We start from the raw sequence: 20,027 nt of genomic DNA, 5'->3' as shown, positions 1-20,027 counted from the left end.
CTCCGACAGATAACTGATACAAACGGTAATCAGTACAATTTTGCTTTTCCATATTTAGTAATATCTTCATTTGTAGATGACAGACACATTATTAAACTCTAATTATTCTTCTATTGTTTCTGTGTGCACTTCCGTTTACTAAGAATAACTAATCCACTGAGCGATGGTAGTTAATGGTGAACGATCCGGTAATCTCCATAACGCACAAACAGAAAATTCCGTCAATAAACAATAAGCCACTTGGTGGTTGGGACGTATCATTAAGAATACTTACCTAGTATATTATCTGAAGCGTACATTAGCTTTCCATTACTATACTCTTACTGAGAGGTACAGAGTTTAGCATTTATTCATGTGACCACAGTAGCGGAGATGTCTGATCACTACACGTCTAGCGTATTTCTGTAACATACGTAGGACTGGGTAAGTGCTAGATTTGGAAATGTAAGCGAAATCCGGACAGCGCGGCTGCGCCGCCGCCGTCGGTGCGCAGTCTGGTCGCGTAATTCCATTGCAGGGGAGCCCACGGAATCGAAAGCAAATTGAGGCCAGCGAGCAGGCGCCGTTTGTATTCATGGCGCAAACCCAGAAGGTGGCCTCGCAATTAAAATCCGATCTGCTTCAAAACGGCGCGGTGCTACACGCAGCCCTAGTTTTGCAGCTGTTCACCGATTACGTCGTTATCGATTATTGTTTTATAAAGTCATCAATCATTCGACTGCATAACTGGTGTCCATGCAGCAGCTTTAGCAGATATTCTCAATAATTTACGCTTGGTAGTCTGGATTTCCTCGTCTCCTACAACGTTTCTCGTCTGCTCCTCTCTGTGTTGACCGTTAAATTAGTTTTGGATATTTGGATTGTGTATCTCGAATTTGCCTCCTGTTCTGGTAAGAGTTTCACCATCCTTCATACGCTCATTATTCTCAGTGATAGATTTTCGTTTAATTTTTTATCTGTCGAATTTCCCACCACAAACTATAATACCGCAATCAGACACTTCTTTCTTCTTGCATAATTTTCTAAGTGAAAACTTTTCCTGCCATAAACGTCCAACATGAGGAAGTTTTCAAGGATTTTCCACCAGTATTTCATATTACCAAACATCATTAACTGAAAAATCTTTATTTATACATGATGTCCCCAAAAAAGCACCGACAAGCCTTAGAGGACGATCGCTTACAGCGGAAAAAAAACGCATACCTTGAGAGGTATGAGGACCTGTTCATCTTTATGCTATGAAACCTCTCTTCTACTGCAAGAAAGTTGCTATCAATAGTTTTGGAGGAGATAGTATTGATCAAGCCAAGAAAAAGATGTCCAGTATGCATGGGATCAAAAACACATACTTTAAGAGATAAGACCACTCGTTCAGCTTCTCTAGTGTGAAAGAAATCTCTTATACTCAAGTAGTGCCCACAGTTCTTAAGATATGCGTTTTAAAGCCCATATTTACTAAACATTTTATGATTGTTTTGGTCCATGCTATATTCTTCGAACTTGAAGTAAAAGAGATATATTTAATAGTATCGAAGATGAACAAGTGCTTATAGTTCTTAAAGTATGCATTTTAAAGCCCATGTTTAGTAAGACTGACATTCAGCTGTTTGTTATTCTTAATCACTCAAAACCACACTTGCGCTTCTTATTCAAATAGCGCTCGTACGGAGAATGAATCAAAATCTGTGACTGGCCTAGAGTTTTCTTAGTAGGAACGACACAGCGTGTTACGTGGACTGAGAGTCATCAACAGATGTAAAGGCAGCTTAGGGCTTGCCAGAGGGAAGTGTGATGGAACCCGTGCTGTTCATGTCCTATATTAATGTTTGACAATATCAAAACGAACTTAAGAATTCTGACGACGGATGTAGTACTCTCTCGGGAAGCATGTCTGCAAAACCGTATATAGATATTCAGTCTGATCTCCATTCGATTTCAAAGTTGTGAAAGATTTGCAACTTACTTTAAATTTTCATAAAGGTAAAACTGTTACTTCACAATACAAGAAAAGGTGGTATCCTATGACTACAATATCTACGAGTCAGAATGGATGTCAATTAACACGAGCAAATACCTGGGAGTAACAATTTGTAGAGATGTGGAGTGGAACGATCACAAAGGCTAAGTCGTAAGCAGAGCAGGTGGCAGACTTTGGTACGCTGGTGGTCTACAGAAGAGAGTGCTTGCAGAACGCTCGTGCCATACTTTCCAGTAAATTACCCAAGTGAGTGTGACGGTACTAAACAGCTCTAACAGCGTGTATTGAACGGATACAAAGAAATGTCACACGGGGGGCAACGGGTTGCTCGACCCATGGGTAATCGGTAGGGAGATAGCGGAAACCTGAACTATCAGACGCTTGAGGATAAACGAAAACCATGCCGTAAAAGCCTATGTGCAAAGTTTCGAGAACCATCGTCAAGTGAGGAATCTAGGAATATACTAAATCTTCCCGCTTATATCTAGCATGGGTATGACGAAGACAGGATTAGTTTAATTACACCACGCACGGAGCCATTTAAGCAATAATTCTTCCCACGCTCCATACTTGAATGGAACGGGAAGAACACCTAGTAAGTGCTGTAGCGGGAAGTACTCTCTGCCACAAACAAGAGATTTTCAGATATCATGATTTTATTTGACATTTTTCACCTTTAATAAAAAATCCTTATTGTTTGTTCCACGCAATATTTCCTCCGAATTTTCATTGCTTCCATCGAAACGAAAAATATTAGCTTCGAAGTTTATTATTGCGATATGTGTCCCTGGTAATATCATTCTTGCATTTACCGGACTATCATTTCGACAAAGACTATATGATCGGACATAACTGCTCGGTCACTTCAAACGCATGTCGAAATTTGCTCACATATAGGGCACTCGGGTACTAAGGGCCTGTGCTGTTTTCCGAACTGCAGAGTGTTGCAATCTATTCTAGTGACGTGTGACCACGACTGTGAATGGAATGAAATGCACCGCAGCCATTTTGATTTGGTTTTGTATAATATGTGCCTTGTAAGTCAACAGTTGTCCCCCACGTTTCCTGTTGTGTTCCCATAACTTTTGATGAATTTAACGTGAAATGAGGTGTTGATTGCTTACTGTACTCCCATAAATGACATGCAATTTTAAAGTGCATGTCTTTCGCTATGCGTTAGTTATATAATACGTTTACATTCGTCGGTTATTACGCCTCATTAAAGTTGTTGACATGAAACGTACTCTTAAGGCGGAACGGGACGGGACAGAATGGGGTAGTGTTTGTTTCTGTCCAATAGTTTTTGACGGAAAGTGTGTTTAAATCTACAAATTTCTTTTTTCCCTTGCTTTTCCAGATGTTGTGGACTTACATTAGACTGATATGCGGCAATGAGATATAAAATCAAAAGGGATTTGCAGCCGTTTTATCTCCCGAAAGGGAGTTTTAAAAGCATCTAAAGAGCTTAACATGCTGGGTTAAATTTCATATTCCTCCAAGTGCTTCATGGAGTGAAGTTGCGCAGCACTACTGAAGATGTTTCCTCTTCCCAGTAGGGATGCTAAGCTCGTCCGCCTTTAGTTGGTGTTGCAAACCAGTGACCTACATGCCTACTCCAATTTTCCTACTATTATTTCTTTCCACTCCATAGTCACACACTAGACCGCAAAATAGTAGTATACAGCGTTATACTAACATTCATTACCGTCACTTACACTCTACATATATACACTTGACATTTCATAAAAGGTCAGAGGTTGGTAACAGCAAACTGACTCCACTGAGACGTTGCACAGGAATCAATGAGAGATATTCGCATGGTTCCAACATTCAAACTACTAATCTGAATTTGTACTAGAGTTTTGAGCTGGCGAATACAGAATCCTAATTTGGATTTGCAGGATGACTGTAAGAAGTTATTTCATTGCAGCAGGAAGTAACCGTCTTTTAGTGATACGAAACAATGGTGTAAGACACAGTGCTTTGCAACAGCAACAGTCACAGTTAATTACATATTCCGTAGATATTTACAGATATGAAATCAAACGATACAGTTTACAGGCCCCACATACATTATTTATTTGCGAGTGTGGATACATACTGATAATTTGCCGATCACTAAATAACACTTTCGCTTACCGTTAATAAGAATGAACTTACTTGTCTTTGACTATGATAATGTCGCTAATGATATATTTAAAAATTGGCAGGTGGAGCAACAAATACAACCAGATTTTGATCGAAACTTTGCGTGTGCAATATAACTATTTCAATAGGTAAAATTATTTTAGGTTGGATTTAAATCTGCTTTCCTATCCGTCGGATGTTACTGGGTAGATTAACTGAACACCATATTAAAATCCTTTATGAGTTAGGGACGAGTCATAAGTCATTATTTCTTCTAATATAGCTGTCGACACCTCTATTCTTTTCAGACAGTCATGAGCTATTCCCTACATCTGTTGCCCTGTTGGTGCCTAGCAGAATTCGATATCGTAAACTGACGATGAAGAACAAGTGCACTGTCAAAATATGCCCGAGTTGCAGCGACGCCATGTGAAGCAACTCTCGAAATGGAGTCCTTTTGGTGAAAAACCGGAAGGAACTAAAAACAAACGAAGTGCAGGAACAACTAAAAATTCTGCACTGGAAAACTGCACACCTAAAGTTGTGGAAAGTACGCTGAGCCGGAGAACGACAAACAGAGAATCTTCCGACAGAATGACGCACATCTGTCACTTCACATAGGGAAGCAACTGCTAAGAGTGACGACACAAGGCATTTAACCTGGACGATACTGTTAATAGGAATTTTGTGGAAAATGGGAAATTCGATGAAACTGGGTACTTAATGTTTAACTATTTTTTTTAACAAAGTACCACCAGGAAACACCTCTTAAAGGTACAAAGAAATCACCATGTATAACCTAAAGTGTCTTACTTGAAAATCATTTACAATTGTATGTTGTGTCCTTTTTACATTTTTCAGAGAAACGCTTGCATGAAACTTCCTGGCAGATTAAAACTGTACCGGACCGAGACTCGAACTCGGGACCTTTGCCTTTCGCGTGCAAGTGCTCTACAGACTGAGCTACCCAAGCACGACTCACGCCCCGTCCTCACAGCTTTAATTCCGCCAGTACCTCGTATCCTACCTTCCAAACTTTACAGAAGCTCTCTTGCAGGAGAGTAGTCAGAAGGTTCTATCAACTGCTCATTTCCTTGGCCGTGGAGAATTTCGGGAACCACTATGTGAACGTGGTCACCACTGGTAAAATCTGTGATTGCTGTGAACAGTTCCTCGAATGTCTGGACATTGTCCTCTGTGGTCGATGTTGATGTCGCCGGTGTTACCTCCCGATCAGCATCGCCTGTGCTGCCTTGATCAAATTGGTGGCACCATTTTAATACGACTGGCGGCGTCATTGAATTTAGCCCAAATACCGCCAGATTTCATGATGAATCTGCAGTGACTGCAATTTAGACGTGCTGCCCATAAGAATCTTACTGTCCCATGTACCTTTCCACTGCCGTGCCAGTTCGCTCCTATACTGTAATGTATCTGATATCCGATCTGCAGCAGAACTGTGTCTGCAGGAGACCGAAAGCATGTACTGTCTTCTGTACTAGACACAGTGGTCCTAGCGTGGGACATGTGTCAAGGCACGTTTAAATGGACCGTATCTTACTTTTTTTCTGAGAGTAGGTTGGTATTATTCAGGATTGCAAAATACTGTCTCACTCCACACTGTATTGGCTGTAAAACCATATTTTTCAACGTAATCTCGCCACCTTACTGGGAGGGTCTGTATGCTCGTATGTTACCGTTTCACTCGTCGACGTCGGAGTCAAAGTTCTGCTGCATTATTCATCAGGTCAAACACATGGAAATCGGAAAGTGCGAGATCAAGACTCTAAGATGGATTAGGAAGAACAGTCCAATGACGTCCAGTGAGATCTCCTCAGGTGTGCAGACTTGCATTTGGGCTTGCGTTGTCCTGGAGGAGGCGAACTGGTGGATGAGTGTGTCAGACAGAGGTGTCCAGTTGAGCAGCAAGGTGTTTGATTGTGATTCGACTCTCGCTTCGAATGAGAGAGTACGCATTTTCCAACAATGCAGGACAGAGACCTCAGGACGGCCAGCCTGCATGCTGGAGATCGGACAGGTTTGCGCGACCCACATATACTAGAATACACGAAAGGGATCACGAGGAGTATGCGCAGAAGCAAGTGGCGCTGCTTACGTCAGACTGAACCCAACCAGCGCTGAGTGCCGTAACGCGTTATGCTGAAATTTAGTTTACAGTCTAAAACAAGATTGTTTACTTGGAAAGAGACTTTTTATTAGTGACTGGCGATTGAGCACAGAGTTACTTCGTAATTACCAGTGTATTGAGGAATGCTCGTAAACGTGCAGTTTCCTTTTCAGTTGGAAATGCTCATTTCTCTTCAGCACATTTTACTAATTCGGATTATGAAAGGGATTTGAAAAGTGAATTGTTGCATATTCCTTCGAAACGCAAGTTGATAAATGATGCTGTTACAACTCTAAATTCTACCATCCTCCAGTGCTGATCTACATGAAGTAATGAGCCTAATAATGAGAGAAATACTTGAGCAAAAAACCAAAGCTACCGTAAAGAAATAGAAAATATTTTACGGGTAAATACATTACCAACCAATGACGAAATAACTGCTAGACAAAATGTTAACTGTCAAAAGACGGCCGCGGTGGCCGAGCGGTTCTAGGCGCTTCTGTTTGGAACCGCGCGACTGCTACGGTCGCAGGTTCGAATCATGCCTTGGGCATGGATGTGTGTGATGTCCTTAGATTAGTTAGGTTTCTAAGTTCTACGGAACTGATGACCTCAGATGTTAAGTCCCACAGTGCTCAGAGCCATTTGAACCATTTTTTGAACTGTGAAAACAAATCCTGCGACAATGTGTGCTTACGCCATCTAATAGAAATAATGGAAGCAGAAATGAGAGGAAAGGATGCAAATTCACAGGAACATCTCTCTCGATGTAGTGCTGAGTTACTGAAATTAAAACCTGTTCAAAAAGTGATTCAGGGCTCTTTCTGTCAACCGTAATACAGGCGAAATTATATCAGGTAGAATATGCAGAAATGAGGATGAATTTGTTACTTTAAGTATTAAAATACTGGCGGAAACTACAGATTCAACTGTAGAATCGTCATCTTCTGAGAAGCAAGACACTTACTGTCTACAGGAAAGTGAATGTGACAAAAGAAAGTTGAAGAGTTTGTTTCGCAGGTGGGAGAAGTTTTTGAGAATTGCGCCGAAAAAGAAGGGGAGAATGCTCCAAATTTGAAAGAAAATGTTGAGCTGTTCGGATATTTTGCTTACAAAAGCAAATGTTTCAGGAGGAAACTCGCTTGAGACGACTTCAAGAGCGTCTTTTATGAAGCCAACTGAAATTTTCATAGAAATCGCTTTGAAAACAGAAAGAGAATTTCAGAAATTCCACGTCATCTTCGTTGATCGTAACCCAAAAGTCTTTGCAAGGTTAAGGGGCATGATTCATGAGAAGAATTCAGGAATGGTGAAGTGTGCTGTAATGTGTTTCGTAAGGTTACGCATTTCAATTAGGATATCAAAATCAAAGCTATTAATGACGAAAAAAAAAATACGAAGGTACTAAGCGAAAGTATAACGAACAAAGACAAAAACTGAAAAAAATAAAAAAACAGTTTTAACATAACTTTCCAGGGTAATAAAGAAAACCTGTTAATACAGTTAAAGAGATTAAAATGGCATTACAGGACGTTTCTCCACAGTACAGGTCTGTGTAGTCTAAGACTGTATGAGGCAAAAAGCAGTGCCCGCCGAGATGGTGAAAGAGGCTGACGTCCTTCAAAGGCTTTGCACAAGCATTTCACTGACCATAGAATAAAACCTAATATAAGATTTAATAATAACAGCAATACTAATAATTAAAAATACACTAAAACATGAAAAATCTCGATACATTCATACCTGCGTATGTGTGTGTGGTATCGATAGCTACGATTCCATGGTGTAGGTGTAAGTTCATAGGTTGGCACTTCGACACCGACACTGACGACAGAGCCCTCTAGCAGGCGCTGTCCAGATATACGAGCTCCGCTCCAGATTCTACCCATTTGATCAAGAGGAGACGGTTGGGACACTTCGCTTCTGCAAGAGACTTTGCTCTACTTACGACGGGTCTAAGGCTTGCTAATCATTGCATTTATTAACTTGTTTTTGCCTATAGTAAACATCTATAATTCACAATGCAGTACCGAGAGATTTTCACGTTTTCCTGCTCCTACGTTTGGCCTACACCTCTAAAAAATGGTTCAAATGGCTCTGAGAACTATGGGACTTAACATCTGAGGTCATCAGTCTCATATAACTTAGAACTACTTAAACCTAACTAACCTAAGGACACCACACACATCCATGCCCGACGCAGGATTCGAACCTGTGACCGTAGCGGTCGCGCGGTTCCAGACTGTAGAGCCTAGAACCGCTCGGCCACCACGGCCGGCCCTTCCCTTCAGTTTACAGGAGCAGACCCACGCGCCGCCTTCCAGGCGGGATACAAAAGTGTGTACGCCGTACGCCCATAAGCTTTAGTGCAGTGCGGCGTGGCGAGAAGGCTCACGGTGCCCTCACAGCTTACAGCTCACAGGCCCTGGGCCACCGAGATATACAGGCCCTGCAACGAAATTGTAACGTCACACTTGTTGACTTGTCCGTCACCCTTCACGATCTCTCGATTCCGTGCAGAGCCCACGGGAAATCAATATTTACTTGAATAGATGAACACTGAAGGTCTTAATTTTCAAGTGTACTGTCGAGAATTTTATGCAATAAAACACGCAGTCAAGAACTGTTAAACTCATCCGAAAAAGTTACTCGCTCTCCGCCGAAGACGGCTGCTGGCATTCTTAAGAGCTGTAGTGACACGTGCTGTGATATACACGCCACAGTCTGTCTTCCTCCTGGGCCTCGTCATAGACCGCCTGAGCGCGACTCGTACCGTGTGTTCTAGCATCCGTGGCGAAACCTCTTTGCGATGACGATGGACGCTTCGCACGACGAGTCGCCGGGCTTTTGTTCACTGTCAGGTCTCTGGTAGATCCTCTGCAAGTGCCTATGAATATCTGCGATGCTCTCGTTTTCTGCCGAAAGAAACTCAGTGACAGTTCTCTGCTTGGGACGTACCTCCTTCACAGGCGCCATTTTGAAGGCTACGTATAGTACCGCTAACTATCGGAATTTCATGAAACTATAGGAGCAGAAGCGAGAATATTCCACGATGTCTTGCAACCGAAATAGGGCGAGAAAGAAACGTGTTGCGTTACGTATCGAACGCCCCTCACTCTACTCTCACAGACATCAGTGCTGTTATGTGTCTGAGCGAAAACAATATGGTTTCGCTTTCCATCAAAAGTTTGCTCACTTACGTAAAATCACCTGTTTTGTAGTTGTTTGCTATGAGTGTATTGTGTACTGTAATGGAAAAGTCGACAAACGAAAGAACGATGAAGTTTATAAAAGCCATTCCTCTACGACCAGAGCTACGGGACGTCGAAAGTATTATATCCAAAAGTCGCAATCTGAAACAATCTGTAGACAATCTGTTGCCAATGAGCTCGCAATCACACTTAAAAACAAGATCCCGAAATTCTCCAACGTATGGCAAATGCGATACAGAAAAATTGAATACGAAGAGTGGAAGCGTAGGTGGCTCTTCATCCACAGGGTCTGCATCTGATCACATGGGTTTCATACTATTTTGAGAGGTACCTGTAGGAGGAGTTGATTGTGTAAACTGTGATGTGTGTTAGTGGACAAGAATAAAATGAAAATAAGAACTGTGTTCTTACTTCAAATTTCCTTTAATGAAATCTTTCAGTCCTACTAAAGCATTGCAAACTTCTGGTGCCATGAGGCTTATTGATGATTAGTGAACTTCGAACAGGTACATTAAACGTCTGTACGAATCACCAGTAGGTAAAAGCCGAATGGTGACCTCCAGTCGGGATGCAACTGGTACACACTTTCTTATACTATTATGGGTTTCAGCAGTTCTCGGACAAATTGCTTGTACGAGATATTCAAAGTCGTATTTCGACTTTGTGGTAAAATTCGAAAGCAGGTATGTATCCAGCATGAGTTTACTAAAAGTTTCCGGAGCATTACGCTTAGTTAGAAAAGAACTCATCCACAAAGTCTGATTTATGATGTTCTTTCTAACTAGATTCCTTGTGTGATGTAAAAGCAGTAGAGTCGCGTTGATTTCCACTGGCTCGCGTTCGTCCATTTTGTGACAATAGCGTGACCCCTTTTAAACACTTCTGGCACGAAAATATATTTCCACGAACATTGCCAGTGTATAACGGCCGGCAGTGTTGTAGTACATGAGGCTGCTATTCGTATGGCCGCAGTGTTTCTAGAGGACGTCGGCGGTATGTATTGCCAGAAAAATCCAGTTTTTATGGCTCATGTAAACGAAACTTAATTTACCTCGTAACATTGGAATTGGGCTTTCGTCGATCTTGCGAAAACTATAGAATAAGAGAAATTATTTATGGAAACAATTAAGGATTGTAAGCAGGAATCTATTGTAGCTTGGACATCTGAAGAGCACGGGCAACAAACGAGGGCCAATCTAGGGACGGTTCACACCTCTCTTATTGACTTATTAGTCCAATTGCAAACAAAACCCTGGATTTTAAGAATTCCAAAGAACGTCACTTTATGTTTTGACACACATTTCTATTGACATTGATGACTACATGCATTAATTACGCGTAACTGTCTCCACTGCACTCATGTCTGCACATCATTTTTATTTATCTCAGAATTCACAGAAACTTACTGCAAATTAATTGCTGATGTAATTAAAACTTTCTCCAGTTACCAAGTGAAAGTTTTCCTCTATTATGCTTTCCTATTATGAAGCAAAATAAAACATTCACCAGTAGATGTGGAATTTTTCTTCCCCTTACTTTGTATTTGTTTTGTCCACAACTTAAAAGCGTAGAGTGCCAAACGCTTTCTCCAATAGTTCTAGGATCTACCTTAATACACATTTTTCGGAAGTGTGAGTGTCACAATTTTCTGAAAATGTGATAGATGTGTAGATTGTGGAGAACAGATTGAACAACACTCTGCGAGTGTCATACTGAAACTAGCGAGTACCCCACTGTTGAAATCTCAATTCCAGCAATGTAACAAAAAAGGTCTGTTGCATCGTAAACTGCAGACCTAACACCAAATGTTATCATATTGTGACGTCAGTAGCATCTATCACATGACCACGGACACTACTTGCAAAATGGCCGACATGAATGTTTCGTTTAGAAAGCGTGCTATCATTGAATTCCTTGTTGAAGAGGGAAAATGTTTGGCCTACACAGAAATCTGTATTGGTACCAGCGATGTTAGGATATCGGTGAGACGTTTCGAAGATATATGTCTAAGACAAACCTCATACCGTTCCTCCTTCGAACTGCCTCTACGGAGTGAATCAGCGAAGGATTGTGGTTGATTTCATTGAACCTGGACAAACCGCAAACGCTACACGTTATATAGAGACACTTTAGAAGCTTCGTCGTGCATTGGGAAGGAGGTAGTCCTTCAACAGGATATCCCACGGCCTTCCGCTGCTCGCATCATTGTGAAGAAGATCAGGATAACTGGGTGGGAAACTCTTCGACATTGTCTCTACAGTTGCTTCTTGTAACCCTATGACTACCATCTTCACGTTTCTATTAAGGTACGGATGCGAGAGAATGGTAAGAGGTGATGGGCATGTTTGGCAAGCAGTGCGTCAGTGCCTCGGGGAAGCTGGAAAGGAGTTCTATCGTAACGATATTTTCAGACTTGCAGAACGATGGGAAAAATGTGTGCGAAGAAATAGTGACTGTGCTGAAAACTGGCAGAGAGTATGTAGACTATGATAATGTACTTGGTTTTTCTGAAAACTAAAAATCAAAAATTGAGGCTCATTACTTTTAGTATGCCACTCGTATTTTCTAATTCTAAAATAATTTGAAAAACTACAGAACTACGTGATCTAAAATCGCAGCATTTTTTAGTCATAGAGTGTCCAGTGCTGGGTTATCTATATCTTCAACAACAGCCTATTTTTTCACTTGTCAAGAGAAAAAATAGTGGCCATTATGTATAATGAGTACACATCAGACACACAAGACGTAATAGTTATAAAGATAGACGTAGCTGGTGCGTTCAGTAACATATGAAACGTCCCCTTAGAAAATTAGGAATGACAGTGCTGAAAAATCTCTTACGTTATTTGATTTTCAAACAGCTGAGCAAAACTCAACGTACTCAGACAGTTTTCTCTTTACTTATTCTGATCATCACTAAACTAACACACAATATTTTTAGCGCAACGCAATCTTTGGCAAATGGCTCTGAGCACTATGGGATTTAACATCTATGGTCATCAGTCCCCTAGAACTTAGAACTACTTAAACCTAACTAACCTAAGGACATCACACAACACCCAGCCATCACGAGGCAGAGAAAATCCCTGACCCCGCCGGGAATCGAACCCGGGAACCCGGGCGTGGGAAGCGAGAACGCTACCGTACGACCACGAGATGCGGGCAACGCAATCTTTCAATAATCTTTACAAAAGAATGGGCCTGACTAAGAATAACCTATACCTTTCATGAATCACTTACCTCACAAATATCTTCGTTACTCGAACTACTGCAATACAGCGAGCGCCAATACTGCCAGCTAAATAAAAGATTCTAACTACTGAAGGCACGAACTACTGATAGGCATAGTTACCAAGTGAAACATTTTGATGGAGAACAAACAATATATTTACCTTAATAGTGTTCAAAAGTCATTATATATATATATATATATATATATATATATATATATATATATATATATATATATATATATATCAGTGCATGACATCCAGTCTTATAAATTTCCTTTTTCTGAAGGACACCCGTTCAGATCGTCCGCTCTCAAAACTCTGGCATCTCTCTCTCCACATCCACTACTGCTGGCGGCTCACCTCAAACTGTCAAACGCTACGAGCTGTTCACATCCAACTGCCCAACACTACAATAGCGAATATTCCAACAATGCCAACCAGCCACAGGCTGCACACAACGCAGTCAGTGATTTTCATACAGATCGCTACGTGGCGTTACCAACATAAGAACCTGAACAGCCTACTTACACATACAGTAGTTGTAGTGTCGGCAGACTTGCCAACACTACGCACACTAATTGAAAGAGGCGGCCAAGATGCACGCGCTAACTCACGAAGGATGGAGTGAGGTCTGAAACAGGAGACTTAATGAATGCTATAAAGAAAATACGTAGCTTTGGAATATACTTAACTTTTAATCAGTCCTTGTATACATCGTTCTTGATGAGACATCTGGAGATTGTGGCGATACAAGTGAGACTCGTAAGATACATGCACTGTGACAATTGGCGCCTTGCTAAGTCGTAGCCATTAACTTAGCTGAAGGCTATTCTAACTGTCTCTCGGCAAATGAGAGCAAAGGCTTCGTCAGTATAGTCGCTAGCAACGTCGTCGTACAACTGGGGCGAGTTCTCGTACGTCTCTCGAGACCTGCCGTGTGGTGGCGCTCGGTCTGCGGTCTCTCAGTGGCGACACGCGGGTCCGACATGTACTAATGGACCGCGGCCGATTTAAGCTACCACCTAGCAAGTGTGGTGTCTGGCAGTGACACCACAGTAGTCTTCATTCTTTATAACAGTAATGGAAACGGGCTGCTCAAGAGTGTTATTCTATTGTCTACTGCAGGGCTTCGCAACCTTTTCAACTGGCGGACCCCTTCTTCAGTCGAAAATCCATGGCGGACCCCTAGTCAGTCAAGAGCACAGTAACTTTAAATTTCAGAGCGAAACCCATGGGAACTGAAAGCTTCTTAATGTAAGTGCCATGTTCCCTATGACCCCCCCCCCCCCCCCGGAAGTATCAATAGTCTTTGGTTTGGAGATGAATGAAAACAACTTGAAATTAAAGATACAATATGAATTCCCACTGTATCGTGACACTTACTAGTGGATTTACTCACTTTGTTCAAAACACTATAAGCTGATTAAAATTACTTGGTAATTGAGATTTCACACGATGGAGCTGTCTTCCTCCAAGAGCAATCAACGTCACGTCCAAACTGTTCGCTGTTGACAAGCTGCCGCTTATAGTCTGTTCACTTCCACTATTTGGCTACTGCTGTGTAAGGAGCATGCATATTTCGTAACAGTCATGTGTGTGTGTGTGTGTGTGTGGCTTTTCGTGAAATCCGAAGAAAAATGTTCAAATGTATGCAAAGTCTTCCTTTGGTCGTCCTCTCTCCTCACTCATTTCAACTGGAAACTTCCCTTGTTGTGAAGGCGATGGAGAAACTGCACCCTTCTTCAATGATCCTGATTTCAGCCACCGATCCATGTTAGAAGTAGTAAACTGGTCAAAAATCGACTTATGGAATAGGTAGTGCACTGACAAAGCAAGTTTAACATTTAATGATGACTGGGACCGCATACGTGCCAGCGAGCGCTGTGATTGATCGACAAAGCTCGCTCCGCGCATGCGTAAAAGGTTTCAGCGCATCTAGCGCCATGAGCCGGGGCACAAACGATCCCCGTATTGTTGCGAAACAGTCGATCAGAGAAGCCGCATTCTTCGGCACTAAACTGTGGATATGTTCTCACTTGGGAGCCGCAAAGGCTGCTTGGGGATACGACCTGAAGTAAAAGTACACATGTTTTTCACACGAAAAAAAATAGTGATGAATTTGATTTTCACATTTTTATTCAATAATTTTACTCATTATTTTAGACGATTTGGTGAAAGGTGGCCGCGGACCCGCTAGAAAGAGCCGACGGACCCCTAAGGGGTCCGCGGACCACAGGTTGGAAAGCCCTGGTCTACTGGATTACTGGAGAGATCAATACATGACGCTGTTAACGACGGTTACCAACATATTGCGAAAGAGTGCGCTCAGAGCATTGTTTACGGAGCCGAGTTCTAAGGTTTTGGCTTAGAATCATTTCGGTATAGCTTACAGAACAGTTAGGAATTATTAGAGCACGTAGCACATGCTGATGATTTATCGCTTTCAGTACTCGCAAACAGTTAAGATTTTCTGTAAAATAATTTTCGCATTTTCCTTGGGATTACGCAAGAGTGCTGCTCGCAGATGCGATTCTAGGTACCACCACAAACATCGATTTATACGCTGCCTGACAAAAAAGTGAGGGGCCCAGAGAACATAGTCAGATGTCAGTGTAAGTTAGTTCACGTAGACATTGTAGGCGAGTGTATATATGATAGAGCTGCAGTTCTCTGTGACGGGTAGGACAACCGCCGGAGAGCAATACTGTTGTTCGTGTTTAGTGCTTTTGCCATGCTTAACAGGGTATATAAAGGACGTGAACAGCTTAAGATGTGAGAAGGACATGGAAATGCCACGGATTCGATTGAGACAGCATTATTGTCACCCGACAGAGTTCGAAAGGGGCCTTATTGTGGGCCTCCCTTTGGGCGGCTGGTCGAATTGTGCATTGTTCAGATCTGTGGAGCATTCGGATGTGACAGTGGTCCAACGTTGGACTGCTTAGGCACACTCGTCGACCAAGTTTGACCACCACTGTGTTTTGTGCACCAAGCTCATCGTATCCCCAGACATCTGCGCTTGCCATCCGAGAACAAGAACTGTACTTCGAGAAACACTTTGTGGTCTCCCAGACGAGCGAATTAGCGTTCCAGGAGTAAGATGCCGTCAACAACACAAACGGCTGCGTTTGGAGTAGTGCCACGACCAGGAAGCGTGGACAGCTGATGACTGGAGTCGCATTGTGTTCAACGATGAATCGCGCTTCTGACTAACCCGGATGACCATTGTCGGCAAGTATGGCAGTGAACTACGGAGAGGTCCCATTCTTCCGATGTTCTGAAGAGGCACAGAGTCATCGGGTATGACTTCAGTTCACGACGGTAGATATGGAGGAGAACTCTGATGGAAAAAAGTTACGCCACGGACATCCTGCGTTCTCATGTGTTTCCCATCACGGGACAGTTCCATAGTGCCATTTTTCAGTATGGCAATGCTTGTCCTTACTTGGCGTGTTCTCCATGAACTGCGTGATACTGAGGTACTCTCATGGCCAGTAAGGTCCCCAGACCCGTGCCCAATAGAGCATATGCAGGACCAGCTGGGACGTAAACTCTATCCCGGTGCCATTCTAAAGTGTATCAAGGACAAGTTACAACCCTTGTGTGGCAGCTTACCTCAGCAGAGAACAGAACTGTTTTACGACACTCTTCCCAACTGAATCAGCTCAAGCATGCATGGTAGGAGTGCCATACTGAAAGCGGGCTCATACTTTCAAATTTGTCTCGCCGAAATAACATCTCATACCCTACATCTACATCTACATCTACACAGGTACTCCGCAAATCACATTTAACTGCCTGACAGAGGATTCGTCGAACCACCTTCACAATTCTCTATTATTCCAATCTCGTATAGCGCGCGGAGAGAACGAACAGCTATATCTTTCCGTACGAGCTCTGATTTCCCTTATTTTATCGTGGTGACCGTTTCTCCCTATGTAGGTCGGTGTCAACAAAATATTTGCCCATTCAGAGGAGAAAGTTGGTGTTTGGAATTTGGTGAGAAGATTCCGTCGCAACGAAAAACGCCTTTCTTTTAATGAAGTCCAGCCCAAATCCTGTATCATTTGTGACACTCTCTCCCATATTTCGCGATAATACAAAACGTGCTGCCCTTCTTTGAACTTCTTTCTCGATGTACTCCGTCAGTCCCATTTGGTAAGGATCCCACACCGCGCATCAGTATTCTAAAAGAGGAAGGACAAGCGTAATGTAGGCAGTCTATTTAATCGATCTGTTACATTTTCTATGTGTCCTGCCAATAAAACGCAGTCTCTGGTTAGCCATCCCAATAACTAATTTTATGTGTTCCTTTCAATTTAAGTTGTTCGTAATCGTAATTCCTAGGTATTTAGTTGAATTTACGGCCTTTATATTTGACTGATTTATCGTCTAACCGAAGATTAACGGATTCGTTTTAGCACTCATGTGGATGACCTCACACTTTTCGTTATTTACGGTCAACTGCCAATTATAACACCATTCAGATATCTTTCCTAAATCGTTTTGCATTTTGTTTTGATCTTCTGATGACTTAATTAGTCGATAAATGACAGCGTCATCTGCAAACCACCTAAGACGGCTGCTCAGATTGTCTCCCAAATCGTTTATACAGATAAGGAACAGCAAAGGACCTATAACACTACCTTGGGGAACCCCATAAATCACTTCTGTTTCACTAGATGACTTTCCGTCAATTACTACGAACTGTGACCTTTCTGACAGGAAGTCACGAATCCAGTCACACAACTGAGACAATATTCCATAAGCACATAATTTCACTATAAGCCGCTTGTGTGGTACAGTGTCAAAAGCCTTCTGGAAATCCATAAATAAGGAATCGATCTGAAATCGCTTGTCAATAGCACTCAACACTTCATGCGAATAAAGAGCTAGTTGTGTTTCACAAGAACGATGTTTTCTAAACCCATGTTGACTGTGTGTCAATAGACCGTTTTCTTCGAGGTAATTCATAATATTCGAACACAATATATGTTCCAGAATACTGCTGCATATCGATGTTAATGATATGAGCCTGTAATTAACTGGAATACTCCTACTACCTTCCATGAACATTTGTGTGACCTGTGCTACTTTCCAGTCTCTGGGTACGGATCTTTCGTCGAGCGAACTGTTGTATATGATTGTCAAGTATGGAGCTAATGCATCAGCATATTCTGAAAGGAACCTAATTGGTATACAGTCTGGACCAGAAGACTTGCTTTTATTAAGTGATTTAAGTTGCTTCACTACCTCGAGGGTATTTACTTCTACGTTCTCATGTTGGTAGATGTTCTTGATTCGAATTCAGGAATAGTTACTTTGTCTTCTTGTTGTGAATGCATTTTGGAAGGCTGTGTTTAGTAACGCTGCTTTGGCAGCACTGTCTTTGATAGTATCTCCATTGATATCGTGCAGAGATAAGTTTTATTTTGTTTCTCTGTCCCTACAGAGTGCCTCACTATTTTTGGTAGTCAATGTATTTGCTACATCAATATGGAAAACGTTGTCGATCATTATTTTAGTAACCTTTAGCAATCTTCAGAGATTATAGATGGTCAAACGGCGGCGGATATTTTGCAATATCTCTGACAGTGTCTTTCTGTATAATAATAACTATCAACAATAATAGCTATCAATCCATATTTCAAAAGAGAAGCGTTTCTTCCAGAATTTGTATGCTTTCTCTTACGCGAAATACTTTTTTTTCGAAAGACAGTGAATGGTGCTTAAAGGAAGACTTATTAGGGACCCATAGATTCAAATAATTTAGGTGATAATTCGAAGCCATACCGTAAAAAGTTATTTCATATGTGTGTCCAAACCCTGAAAATTAAGTGCCCACATAGAATACGTAACGAGGAAGGCTAGATTGACAATAAATAAAATCATGGGTATTTGACCAAGGAGATTTCGTTTGCCCCTGACTGTAATTAGGCTGTAACACGAGTCGATATTAACTGCCACTGTGGGCTACAGTGCCTCTGTTTCGTCGCACAGATTCGGCTGTTGAAGACCTGCTGCTGCGGTCACCGAAGTTCAACGAGGAATTCTGCTACGATGTAGTGAAGGCTTCAGCGCCACATCTACAGATGTCCTAACCATACTAAATGGACGTATGTCCCCTGGACTTACAAATCAGGAAACAAGGCTACCTTTCTAGAACTGGCTGAAGAAATAAGAATAGGAAAAAATACGCTAATGCTCTTAGGGAACCAACAACAAATCTGTTACTAAAAAGAAATTTAGTACTAAAGAATGGAAGCAGAGAAGGAATTTCTCAGATACGGGAAGAAGAACGTTCCTATCTTTTGCTGAGTGAACTAAAGGCTTTAGATATTTTGAGTCGAGTAGGGGACTGGTCCACTATCTTTTCGGACATGGGCCATACGCTGCATATCTCAATGGAACAGCTGTGGAAACATCGGCACACTAAATCGTGTTATACGGTAGTGTCTCATCGTTGAAGATTTAGCAAAGACTGCTTTAAGAGGAAAAACTCTTTGCAAGATAAAGTAAAAGAGGTCATTGAAACACTTAAGCTTCAAGCTGATGTTGTCTCAGTAAAAGCATGCAATGCCTATGGCCAGCAGACACCATATTAGAGACGAGTAAAGATTGTAGGAATGATGTAGTCTAAGGGGAGATCTGGGGGGAAGGTGTCGGGAACACCCCCCCCCCCCCCGCATCATCTAAATGAAATTACACAGACCCTAGTTTCCGTATAGTGAAATTGAAAAATATTTTTATTTTCATTCATACGACGAGAAGGGGTAGGCTTTTTCGATGGCCAACAAGGCCATCGATAGACTAGAACTATCGATATATCGATGGCACTATCTGGTATTGCCGATTTCTGTTTCAGCCAAGACTAACTCCTGTATACTGTTGACCTTACTTGACCTAACTCGTTGTTTTGTTAATCAGTTCAGTTCTTTCAGTTTACGGTATTTAATGTAAGTGCTGCCGTTTATTGCTCTTGTGCTGTGTGCTTTAGTCATAGTATCTGCTTATGGGTAATGTTTTAACAAGAAATAAGGAAAATCAATTGTGATTCGTCAACTAGCATTATAGTAAGTTAAAATATGTACTCACTACAATAAAAGCCTAAATATCTGTCTATAGCAGTTTAATGGTAACATTGGAGTCGTTGTTTGGAAATTGATAGAAATTTGGGAGTGCAATATTTCATTATTTTGCAAGGCAGAAAGCGGTAAACATCCTTACAAATAACATAAATTAAAATAATTGCACAAAAATAAACTTGGATTTGTCTGTGGCACCCAAAATCGTGTTGATCAGCAGAAATACCGTCGGCGATAGTTACGGTTCTTTAAAACGTTTGCTCG

Source organism: Schistocerca nitens, chromosome 2, assembly GCF_023898315.1.
Source record: "Schistocerca nitens isolate TAMUIC-IGC-003100 chromosome 2, iqSchNite1.1, whole genome shotgun sequence".
In the NCBI taxonomy this organism is placed as follows: Eukaryota; Metazoa; Arthropoda; class Insecta; order Orthoptera; family Acrididae; genus Schistocerca; species Schistocerca nitens.
Note: the sequence above shows the minus strand (reverse complement) of the source record.